Genomic DNA, 12062 nt, shown 5'->3' with positions numbered 1-12062 from the left:
AGAACGAGAGGGGGAAAATGATAGAGGAAGAGAAAGAGAAAGAGATAGAGTAGCGTCGGAAAATATAAAGTTACGATAACTACTTACAAATTGGTGACGCTACGTTCGGTCATGTAAAAACAAATAGTAAATGAGTATATGCATATATACGTACAGGTATGTGCATACCGACATCCACCTGTATGTATAGGTGCATATCTGGGTACAGGACATTGCAAACAAAACGTAGACGAGAAAACACACAAGCCACATAGAGAACATTCTTCTTCATCAGCTACCCCCGTTTTAACACCGGCGTTTCGAAGAGCTGGGCAGGACGCATCGTTAAAACGCATCGTTATATATATAACCTGATAATTAGCATTATGTAGGGAGCCTTTTCCAGACGCTATCCCGCAGCAAATTCGGTGTGTAGACAAAACGCATATTCTGTATGCGCAATCGATAATGTTTATATATAGGTGTGTAGTATGTGTATGTTTATACACACACACACACACACACACACACACACACACACACACACACACATATGTAGCTTCGTATGAGTGTATGTGTGTGTGTACAGAGAGCGAGACGTATTCGAGGGCATATTTCGTAATTTCATAAAACAACTCTAATCTTACAAATACTATGTGCATAATAAAATTTGTGCACGTGCTCTATGAATCCGCCTTCAGCTCCAATGACTGCTTCAATGCGCAACCAGAATCGTTGGTATGCTTGTACTAGATGTTCCTTATTCATTTCGGATATCACCTGGACTATGGCAACCTTCAATGAAGCTGTGGTATTGTGGGGTTGTTAATTAGTCTTTCTTTCAACAACGCCCTAAACGTAGGATTTCAATCTGGTGGGTTTCAAGACCACAAGTTTGGTGTTACACTATCGTAAAGATTGTCTGACATTTATTCTAAGGTTATACAGCCTTTGTGAGAGGGTACTGAATTTTATTTAAGCATGTACAGCCCTCTAAGGCATATTTCAATCCACTCAGAACTTTACAACTGTCTCCAGTAGCATAAATTCTAAGAGCCCATGGAAAAAGGTGAAGTGCCATGATATGACCTTCGTTAGTTATCACACCTAAAGCCATAGCGTGCGTCACTATAACTATATGTCATTTCCCGTTAGACTTTTAATCGTGGTCATAGTTTTTCTTTTTCATCAAAGAATAGCAAAACGTGCCATGCTCGAGAACGTTTTTAACCTTGTTAAGTAACCACACAGCACGGTTAAATGCAGTTTTACTGTGTCGTTCCAGACATGAAATGGCCTATCCCTGTACATAGACGTCTTTCGCACTACAATTCGGATAAGCCACTCCGACACCTGCATTTTTCAGCGATGGCCACCGCTGATTTTCCGTGATCTTCATCGATATTATTTTCAACCACTTCGATGAATAGCGGCGTCAATCTTTAGAATGCTTTTTCCTTTTCTTTCATACATGTGAAACATTACGGCTGCTGGGTTCCAGTTCCATCCGAACTTTGTGTACAGAGGATCGTCCGACATTTAGAAAGATGGCAATTTCTAAATTGTTGTTTTCTGCATATATAACAACAATAACTGTAGGTATTTTCATATCTAGCATTAGTCTAACATAGAGGACCGAAACGAAATGAATAAAATACTTTTTAATTCGTTAGAAGAGAGAAATATACTGATACTTTAGTGTGCTCAAGTACTTGTGACGCCCTGTATATGTACGTATGTGTGTATCTATCTATCTATCTATATATATATATATATGTCACAATCATAAGGTAGTGAGCTCGAATCCCGGATTGGGCTGTGTGTTGTGTTCTTGAGCAAGACACTTTATTTCAGATTGCTCCAGTTCACTCAGTTTTAGAAATGAGTTGCGACGTAATTGATGCCAAGTTGTATCGGCCTTTGCCTTTCCCTTGGACAACATCGGTGGCGTGGAAAGAGGAGGCTGGTATGCATGGGTTACGGCTAGTCTTTCATTAACAACCTTGCCCGAGCAAGGGGAAACCTCGGAAGGGGAAATTTCTAGGTGCAATCCCATGAATATATATTTGGCCCTTTTACTCGTCACTCCTTTATTAGTCTCAACTCAAGAGCTGTGGCCACGTTGGGGCACCGCCACCTGGTGTTGCCACACCTTCATTAATCCTCCTTTAATAGTTTGGCATTTGGTGAATGAGGGAGTTTGATGCCACTGCCCTCATTCCCACTTTCTGCCCTGAAGTTCGCTCATCTGGGACTCGTGACAGTAGATCTAGTTTAGTTTTGTGAGCATCTACATCCATACCGTCTTGGTATCTCAGCTTCTATGGGAGGATTTTGAAGAGCTGTAGGTCCTTGAATCCATCCCAAGCTGTTGCAGCATCTTGTCCCAGATTTTGGCAATGGCATCCTGTCCTGGCGATTGTATAACTTTCAGCGTCAAAACTTGGGACTAATCCTTCTAGGATCTTCCAGATCTTCCAGTTTATCTTTCCTGCCTTCGTTCCAGGAAGTAAAGTCTTAACATCTTGACCGATATGTGCATTGAGGCTATCTTCTTCGTGTAGCTTCGTTGGACTGCTTCGAGTTCCGCTGTAGTGACCATAGTTGGGAGCAATAATCAGAACGGCTTTGGACAAATGTCCTACAGAGAACCATTATGGTTTCTTGCTCTCTTGTTCTGAAAGTTCTAAGAGTCCATCTGATCAGCCACCTGCATTTCATTACCAACTTAGTAATATGGACATGGAAGGCTGCATCACTCCTCATGTTAATGCCCTGGTCACAATGATTGTGCTTCTGGAACTGCGATCCCTCCAGGTCCCGAGTATTTTGTCTGCATTGAATAACTTTGTCTGCTTATAGCGTAGAGCGTAGAAACATCCAGCATTGAACTGCATGTTATTGTCGTTAACCCACTTGTATATTGCATCTAACTCTTGTTGCAGGCATGAAGACGCGTGATTTAGTGGTTAGGGTATTCGGCTCACTATCGTAAGGTCGTGAGTTCGCTTCCTGGCGGCGCGTTGGGTCATTGAGCTAGACGTTTTATTTCACGTTGCTCTAGTTCACTCAGCTGGCAAAAATGAGTAGTGCCTTTAATTGAAAGGGCCAACCTTGTTACATTCTGTGTCACGCTGAATCTCCCTCAGAACTACGTTAAGGGTACACTTGCATATTAATTTCACGAGCAGGCTGCTCTGTTGATCGGATCAGCTGGATCACTAGTCGTCGTAGCCGACGGAGTGTCAGTTGTTGCAGGTGTATGGCATCTTCAAGGTTTTGTATTACTTGTGAGACTTTTGTGTCATCTTCAAAGCTGGTGAGGGATGTGTGTGGATGAGGGCCACTATGAACAGTAGTGGCCTCAAGACAGTGCCACGAGGGACATAACTCACTATTTGGGTTTCTTTGAAGGGGGCTCCATTGGCCACCACAGCCTGACTTCTTTCTTTTAAAAAGTCGTGCAGCCACTTTCCAAGGTTTCCAACTATGCTGAGGTCATGCAGATTATGACATATCATTCCATGATCTAATTAACGAGGGCTTTGCAAAGTCAAGATATACCACATCTACACTTGAGTGTTCAAGTAGCTGTTTCAACAGTGTGAAAAGAACTGTCTCAAGCAGTTTCTTCATGGTCGGAAACCATGCTAGGTGTCAGCAAGCAAGTAATTTTCTTCAAGGAACGTGATCAGTTTCCTACGGACAATCTTCTCCATGACTTTGCTGATATGCGAAGTCAGAGAAATAAGACTATATAGTTTTTGGCATCTGCTCTGCTAACTCCTTTATGATTAAGGTAAATTGTTCCTTTCTTCAACTTGCTTGGAAATTTTCCATTTGAAAAGAAGCTCTAGAAGAGAGACTGTAGTGATTTTGCTAGCGGTCGATCACATGATTTTAGAAGGATTGCTAGCAAACTACCTGGGCTAGTAATTGAGTTCGGACTTATTTCGTCTATAGCCAATATTACATCTTTTATATCGACGTACTCAAGTGTTACTACCTCCTTCTTTATATCTTTAGTGGTAAAAAAAAAAAAACTACAGGTTTGCTGACTTGCATGTGCCGTAAGGATGGGTTAAAGCACTTTTGAATTGTTCATTCGGTGTTTGACTTATCCTCATTGGGTGATATATATATACACACACGCATACACACACACGTGTGTGCATGTGTATACGCACATAGATATATATGTATAAATTTACGTGTGTGTTTTTATCTGGTGTGGCTGTGAGGTAAGTAGCTTGCTTACCAGCCACATGGTTCTGGGTTCAGTTCCACTGCGTGGCACCTTGGGCTAGTGTCTTCTACTATAGCCTCAGGCCGACCAAAGCCTTGTGAGTGTATTTGGTTGATGGAAACTGAAAGAAGCCCGTCGTGTGTATGTGTGTATATATATATATATATATATATATAATGTATATGTTTGTGTGTCTGTGTTCGTTCTCCCAACATCGCTTGACAACCGATGCTGGGTTGTTTACGTTCCCGTAACTTAGCGGTTCGGCAAGAGAGACCGATAGAATAAGTACTAGGCTTACAAACAATAAGTCCTGGGATCGATTTTCTCGACTAAAAGCGGTGCTCCAGCATGGCCGCAGTCAAATGACTGAAACAAGTAAAAGAATAGTCCCAAAAGTCACTGATGGGTTTCAATTTTTAATAACTTCCTTAACGTTACAAATAAATGCATGAAATTTTGATACAATGTAGAGGACATAATGGAAATTAGTATTCATAGGTCAAGTCTTATAACACCACTACATCGCTTATGAAAAATGGAGTCTGGAGCATTTTATAAAGTTTCTGTAGCGCTTTTGCTCAGTTTAACACGAAGATTTATTGCATAAGGAGCTTCCAAATTGTCTTCATGTTCTACCTGCATTCTGTAAAACTAGTCAGTTGTGACACACTGTGCTTAATAGGTGTGTTCAAAGTGTTGTTACAGCCGTCTCCTTCAATCTAGAATAAAAAGTTGGTAGGTAAGCTTATTAGATGTATAGTAATCGTATACTAAAATTACAACAATTTAGGACAGTTATAACTGTCTTTCAAACTTTTTTGCATGCACCTGGTATGGTGTAGCCAACCAGTTTGCTAAGGTATACCTACTTTTGTGAATGTGGACAAAAGCAAAATATCTCATTTTTAAAGTTTGGGTTGTTGTGTGAGTGAAGGGAACTCTTCGCTATATTTCTTTTAACAGCGAAGTAAAGTCTGCATCTTCTACTGTTCTACATCTTCTACATCTTCTACTGTTGCACTTTTCCAGTATCCTCAATTTGATTATCATAAAGCATAGTAGTTTCCTTCAACGTCGATATGACTCACCAGCATTGTGACATAACACCTTTATTGGATATTACACCAGGGCTTGTGATTGCTGAACCTGGTTCTGAAAGAACCCACTGTTGCATCCACATATTTCCATACATACCACTGAGATCCTTCGACACCCCCTCCCACTTATGTACAATGTTTTTGTATGCCATTGGCATTTTAGTAGGTATATGGCATTACCACTGCATGAGCAGCCAAACTCTCTTCTGTTTGTGCCTACTCACTAACATTTTTTTTAGGTTAGGCACACAGCTAAAAGAGATATGGTTATTAAAGATTTTTCTGTATCTATGTACTTGGGGGAAATGCTTATTGACTAAACTAAGAAAGATCCTACCTACACAGGTTTTCACATTAAGGGAAAATGGGGGTGTATACCGTACAACCTTACAATAGCAAATTCCCTTGGTTGGGTGAGTGTCAGACATAACAAATCTTCATGTAATCACTGGAGGCCTGGGCTTTATTTCGAATAGCAGGTTGCAGCATTGAAGATCTTATTCAAAGATATGTTACAAATTCTCTGCTAACCCTCTATGCCAGATTCATGAAAACTATGGCTGGATAGCAGAAGGCTGTATTAATAAATCTAAGATTCTGACTTGGTTTCTAGGAAGGTTTATTGGGATCAGTGTCTAAGTTTAATGTTACATCCAAGAACTCATCCACTTTCAAGTTGGCCTATATTGTGATTTTGAGTCCAATAGTAAGAGCATGAGTTAGGTCCTTCCTGAGTCTATTGAGTGTGTGACTGTTTGCCTCTCTCGATAGTGTCAAGGTATCACCCCTATAGAGACCAAAGTTAGTTGAGGGGAAGATCTTACTGAGAATTTTATATATAGAATATAAGGCACAGGGGTGGCTGTCTGGTTTAGAAGATTGTTTCCCAACCATGTGGCCTTGAGTTTAGTCCCACTGAATGGCAACTTTAGCAAGTGTCTTCTAGTATAGCCTTGGTCTGATCAAAAGACTTGTGAGTTATTTTGGTAGGCAGAAACTGGAAAAAGCCTGTGGTATATATGTACATGTATGTGTGTATTTGTGTCTACCCTTGCCTAGACATTACATGATGGTTGTAAATGAGCATCATTGTCATATGACCAAGGCTGGTTCTTTCCAGTCTTCCATGAAGAAAAAAAAACAAAACATGTCAAGTTATGGGAAAATATTACCTTGTTTTGAAACAGATGAGTGTTGGCAACAGGAAAATCTGCCTCAGCAATTTCTGTCTGACCCATGCAAGCATGAAAAAATGATCATCAATAATGGTATATTTGTGTGTGTGTGTGTGTGTGTGTGTGTGTGTATGTGTGTGTGTGTGTGTGTGTGTGTGTGTGTGTGTGTGTGCATACAAATGTATGTCTGTATTAACTAGACAGCATTGAAAACACTACACCATCAGTCTGTCTACTTGCTACTATTTAAATCTGATGCTGTATCTGTTGATTAGATATTGTTCATAAATTTGTTTTTCTTTTTTGGAAACACTGTTGTATTTGAAAATATGTCTCTTTATGAAACTGCTGAACTGCAAAAGAAGCTATAAATGATAGCTTATAAGATATTGATTAAAAATACCCATTAGATGGAAAAATTTGGACAGTATCACCTTTGGGAATCAAACCATATGTCTATCTTATTCTATGTGGTGACTATATGAAGATGCCTCATGAGTTTTAATTATCTAAATTAGAAGCTTTATCTGTACAAGTGGGGAAATGTGTAAGTACATTTTGGGTTTATTTTTTTAATTTCTCAATGCTTAAAACAAATGTTAATCACATGTTGTGTGTCTTGTTTGACCAGACATATTTCTAGAGGCATATATTCCAGGCAAGACTATTGCATCTTTTTCTATGACTAGGACTATATAAGCTAATATATCCATTTTTTAAAAGTTGATTGGGTATAATTTGATGGTATTTGGCTACTGTTTTTTCACTCATTATTTGCAGTAAAGCTAATGTTTTAAGACTATTTATAGACCTGTTAATGCAAAATATTTGAAGTGTTGTTTCCCATTTTAGTGTCTTTCTTGTGTGTAAGTATGTGTATGTGTGTGGAGAATTTGGCTGAAATATTAATGTATTCTTTTAGGATTTATTCTGCTGGAGAAGCAGATAATCTTCCTATACACAGAGCTAGATATTTAGGTATTATAAAAACAAGATCTTTGGAAAGAGAAGTTGAAAGTAAATGGAACTAGTTTTGTTCTATTTAAATAATGTCCTGGTTAATAAATAGCTTTTAAATTGAATTCCAATTGCCATTGGGTTGAAAATAAGTTGTTTAAATGTTTAAAACATAAAAATCAAGAGCCATTAGAGAAATGGAAAACAATTCAGAGAGAGAGAGTGAGAGTGAGAGAAAGAGAGAGAGAGAGAGAGAGAGAGAGAGAGAGAGAGAGAGAGAGAGAGAGAGAGATAGAGAGAGAATTACCACTTTTAAGAATTGATAACATTTTCATAAATTACTTTCTTAAAGAGATTTTCAGAACATCTTAACTGATTGAACAGATTTTGTCTGATGAACCAATGGTTGCAAATATCATTGTAATACAGTTGGTCTTCTTTCTTTCTGCTAGTCTTTCTCCACCCTCATTCATTTCCTTTTTGTCCCAAACCAACCAACCAACCAGCATTGCAAAAAACAAAGAATACTAGTGGTTTGCAGGCAAAATACTTCACCATGTTTGGTTCTATGCTAGGCTACAGTCATTTGTAACTTTTATGTTCAGAAATGCACTTAAACAATGATTAGTCCATTTGGTACTCTGTAACCAACAATATTATTTATTGTTTGCTAATCGCTTAATTAACTTAATAAATGTAAACATAAACAAGCACCAGCCTTCAAGTTATGGGAATTGTGATAGGATTTTTCACTAAGAATTTTCTGATTGAAATTCATGGAAATTTACCTTTTTTTCTTCTCATTCTGTATATCTTTATAAAATGGTAAACTGCCATAAATGACAGTCTTGTACAAAATTTTTGCAGCATTTAGTTATGTCAAGGGCTTGTGTCAGGTATTCAGAACCCTAGATGAGTTCTATAATGCATGTTTACTTCTCAGGGCCCTCTAGTGTGCAACTTCTCTAAACCAACAATGTGCACTCACTTCTTTCACCCTACAATGTGTACTTTCTTTTCCCAGACCTCTCTAATTCCTACATTGTGTACCTTTTTCTACAAGTTCTACACTGTGCAAGCTCTTTTCCCATTCATTCAATGTGAACCTTCTTGTCCCAGCCATGCAATGTGTTCCCACTTATCCCAATGCTGCAATGTGACCTTTCCTCTTCAATTTTTGGCTAAAACTCTCTCCAACCATGACCCTTATTACTCTAGCTAACAAATGCAATTGAGAAATTATAATTACAATAATGCAAATCACTGAGTAAATCTATTATCTGGCAATATTTGAGATATTTGCATCAAATGATGTGACATTTTACAATACCATATGGCTATCTCTTCTCTTGTTTTCCATTCTTTTCTGCTCCAGAAATTATCTCATCAGTTCTCTTTATTATTAAAGTGTTTTTGAGTTTTTAGTTGCATTAAAAATTTCTGTTTAAGCCATTCAGAATTTGAATGGCGTCCCTAAATTTTAGAGTTCTGTAAGATTGTCTAGTTTGCTTAGTATGTAGTGCTAGCTCTGGTTACATGTCTTTATATTTCCTGAGTTCAAATCCTGCTGAGATCAACTTTACTGTCATCTCTCTAATATCAATAAAATAAAGTGCCAGTCAAGTGCTGAGCCAATACTTATTCTAAAAATTTGCAACCTTGTGCCTATATGTCAAAAATCATTATTCATAGAGAACATGAAAAATCAGAATTGAAAGGTTAATGGCTTGTATTCTCTCAAGAGATTCCACATGGTATTTACAACGAGGTCAGAGGACATTTGTGTGATAGACTTAAGAGCAAAAAAATGTTAGATATTAGTTAATGGCAGTAATTCTAAATTAGATATGTATATTTATTTAATGAACCAATCAGATTAAACTACTTTATTATTTATCATATGTGACTTCCTGTATTGGATTTTTTCTTTGATTCACTTATATCAGCACTGGTTGATGCAAGTAATAATAGATTACAATCTTATTGAATATTTATAATCTATTATCATATTGTTCCCTGGATTTCATCTCTCACAGAAATCAATGTTTGGTTGTATAAATATAAAATATAATACATGCACCAGATAGCAAAATGTCAACAACATAAACAATCTGTTTGTGTATTTTTTCTTGTTCATTCTTCATAGAATATCAAGTACTTGTTTAAGAACTTAATCTTTTTTTTAATTAATATCAGTCACTTTGCAGTGTTTCAGTTTCCAGTATATTAATTAACTATAGGCATATATAATGAAATGTTATAAAAGAATTTTGTAGATAGCACTCAAACTAGGACACAATAACATGTTGCATCTTTTCTTTACTTTTCCTTCTGCTGCCATAATAGCTTCTTTCTCTTGGACCTGGCTGGTCTCATACCACTTCTACTCAGGTACTCCCAATTCATTTGTCTTTCTTTCACTTGTCACTTGCCACTCATAAGCCCCACACTAATTACTGTACCCGGTCCTTCTCAGAATATTGGTTGTCTTTGGTTTCTTCCAAGGACATTTTTTAGAGCCATCAACTTGCAACTATTCAAGAAGAGTATTAACTGTGTTGACCTCATTGGTCTTGGAGGGCCAGCAAAAACCATAGGTGCAACCACTTCCTCAAGACTGAATAAATAGATAAATTTTGTATAAGCGCATGAAGCAACAAGGATCCAAATATAGATGTGTACAGTTATTTTTAACACATTCTTGCACACTGGAAGGAGAAAAGCATTCACTGCAGAATTGTGTCTCAGAGAAAAGTTTCTTCCTATACACCTTAAGTATAAAAACACATCAATCCACTACAAATGGTGCTTTGATGCAAATCTCCCTCTCAGTGGTAGACCATCTTAATTGTTCAGAGGTAGGCCTGAACTTTTGTTCCTGTATAGAAAACTGTAGACAATACATTTGCTGGTGTGTGCTGAGGATTGCCATGGTAGAATTAATTTGGTGTAAGCACACAAAGAAGCAGATATCAAAATAAAGATATGTACATTTATTTTAATACATTTCTATATACTAGAATGTAAAAGGCATTGACTGTGCAATTTTGTCTCAGAGAAAAATTTCTCCAAATGGACTTGGTGTACAAAAATACATTGAACTAGACTCTAATTGATTTAAGCAGTCTACCATTGTGTTTTGACATGATTTTGCTTCCTCAGTGGTAGAGATAAATATCATTAGCACTCCATTGGTTATGACAACGAGTGTTCCAATTGATTCAATCAATGGAACAACTTGCTTGTGAAATTAACATTCAAGTGGCTGAGCACCCCACAAACATGCATACCCTTAATGTAGTTCTCAAGGAGATCTATCGTGACACAAAATGCAACAAGGCTAGCCCTTTGAAATAGTTGGTACAATTCATTTTTGCCAGCTGAGTGGACTGGAAAAACATGAAATAAAGTATCATGCTCAAGGGCACAGCATACTGCTCGGAATCGAACTCATGACATTATGATCTTAAGCCAAATGCCCTAACCACTTAGCCACATGCCTTCACTTAATATATAAATATAAAAGGAAATGAATCTGCTTTATCAAATACTGGTAATAACTTATGTGATCCTAGATGATGAACTTTCTCTGATCAGAGAAAACTAACACTGGTTGGTAAAATTCGACAGATGGCCACATTCTTGAAAGATAACTTTGAGACATTAATTAAATTCCAACCCTAAACTAACTTACAGAAGATTATCTGAAAACTATCCAAGGTCTATTGGCTTATCTGAGATTTTGCTTGTTGTCATATGAATCTCTCTCTCTCTTTCTCTCTCTCTCTCTCTCTCTCTCTCTCTCTCTCTCATTTGAATTTTTCTTTTGACTCCCTCTAGACACATACAACTATAAGCCAGCAAGAGTTCTTCAACAGTTAGAAATATCAGTCAAATCTCTCTCGAATCACATTCTCTGTCCAAATGTGGAAGGACAAATGGAAGGTTGGCTACACTGAGTAATACAACCCTGGCTCATACACTATCTGAAAAATAAAGAGAGAACGGTCATGGCTTGAATGCCAGTGACGATCGATCCATTTAATTATGGTTCATCTGAAGCTAATCAACAACAACTAACCACTACATTCATTAACATTTTCTTGAATATAAAAATTTATATGAAACACTGTTTCAGTTCTTTTAGTCTTCTGAACATTCAGTACATTTCTATGGAGTATTATATCATTCATGGGCAGCAAATTGGTAGTCATTGGAGCATTGGATAGAATTCCTCATAATATGTGTTCTGACTCACTGTGCTTTGAGCCAGCTTTGCTCTTCATCCTCTTAGGGGTCAATATAAAAAAAATACCAGTTCATTGTGGTAGATTGGCAGAATTATTAATGCATTAGATAGGATGCCTTGCAGTATCTGTTTTGGTTCTGTGAATTCTGAGTTCAAATCTTACATAAATGTAAACAGGCGCAGGAGTGGCTGTGTGGTAAGTAGCTTGCTTACCAACCACATTGTTCCGGGTTCAGTCCCACTGCGTGGCACCTTGGGCAAGTATCTTCTACTATAGCCTTGGGCTGACCAAAGCCTTGTGACTGGATTTGGTAGGTGGAAACTGAAAGAAGCCCGTCGTATATATATATATATAT

The 12062-nt window shown here is 37.6% G+C and overlaps 1 protein-coding gene and 1 long non-coding RNA gene across 2 annotated transcripts in view; one reads left to right on the top strand and one right to left on the bottom strand.

Moving 5' to 3' along the window:
* LOC106868473 (NALCN channel auxiliary factor 2-like) overlaps positions 1 to 12062 on the top strand; it is a 267882-nt gene that overhangs the window by 12016 nt on the left and 243804 nt on the right. The window lies entirely within an intron of this gene.
* LOC128247276 (uncharacterized) overlaps positions 4591 to 12062 on the bottom strand; it is a 24996-nt gene continuing 17524 nt past the window's right edge. Inside the window, exon 3 of the long non-coding RNA XR_008263633.1 lies at positions 4591 to 4947. This is a non-coding gene — a long non-coding RNA (uncharacterized LOC128247276). The remainder of the gene's footprint in view (positions 4948 to 12062) is intronic.

This window comes from Octopus bimaculoides, chromosome 3 (assembly GCF_001194135.2).
Source record: "Octopus bimaculoides isolate UCB-OBI-ISO-001 chromosome 3, ASM119413v2, whole genome shotgun sequence".
Taxonomy (NCBI): Eukaryota; Metazoa; Mollusca; class Cephalopoda; order Octopoda; family Octopodidae; genus Octopus; species Octopus bimaculoides.
Note: the sequence above shows the minus strand (reverse complement) of the source record. Positions and strands in the feature narration are given on the sequence as shown.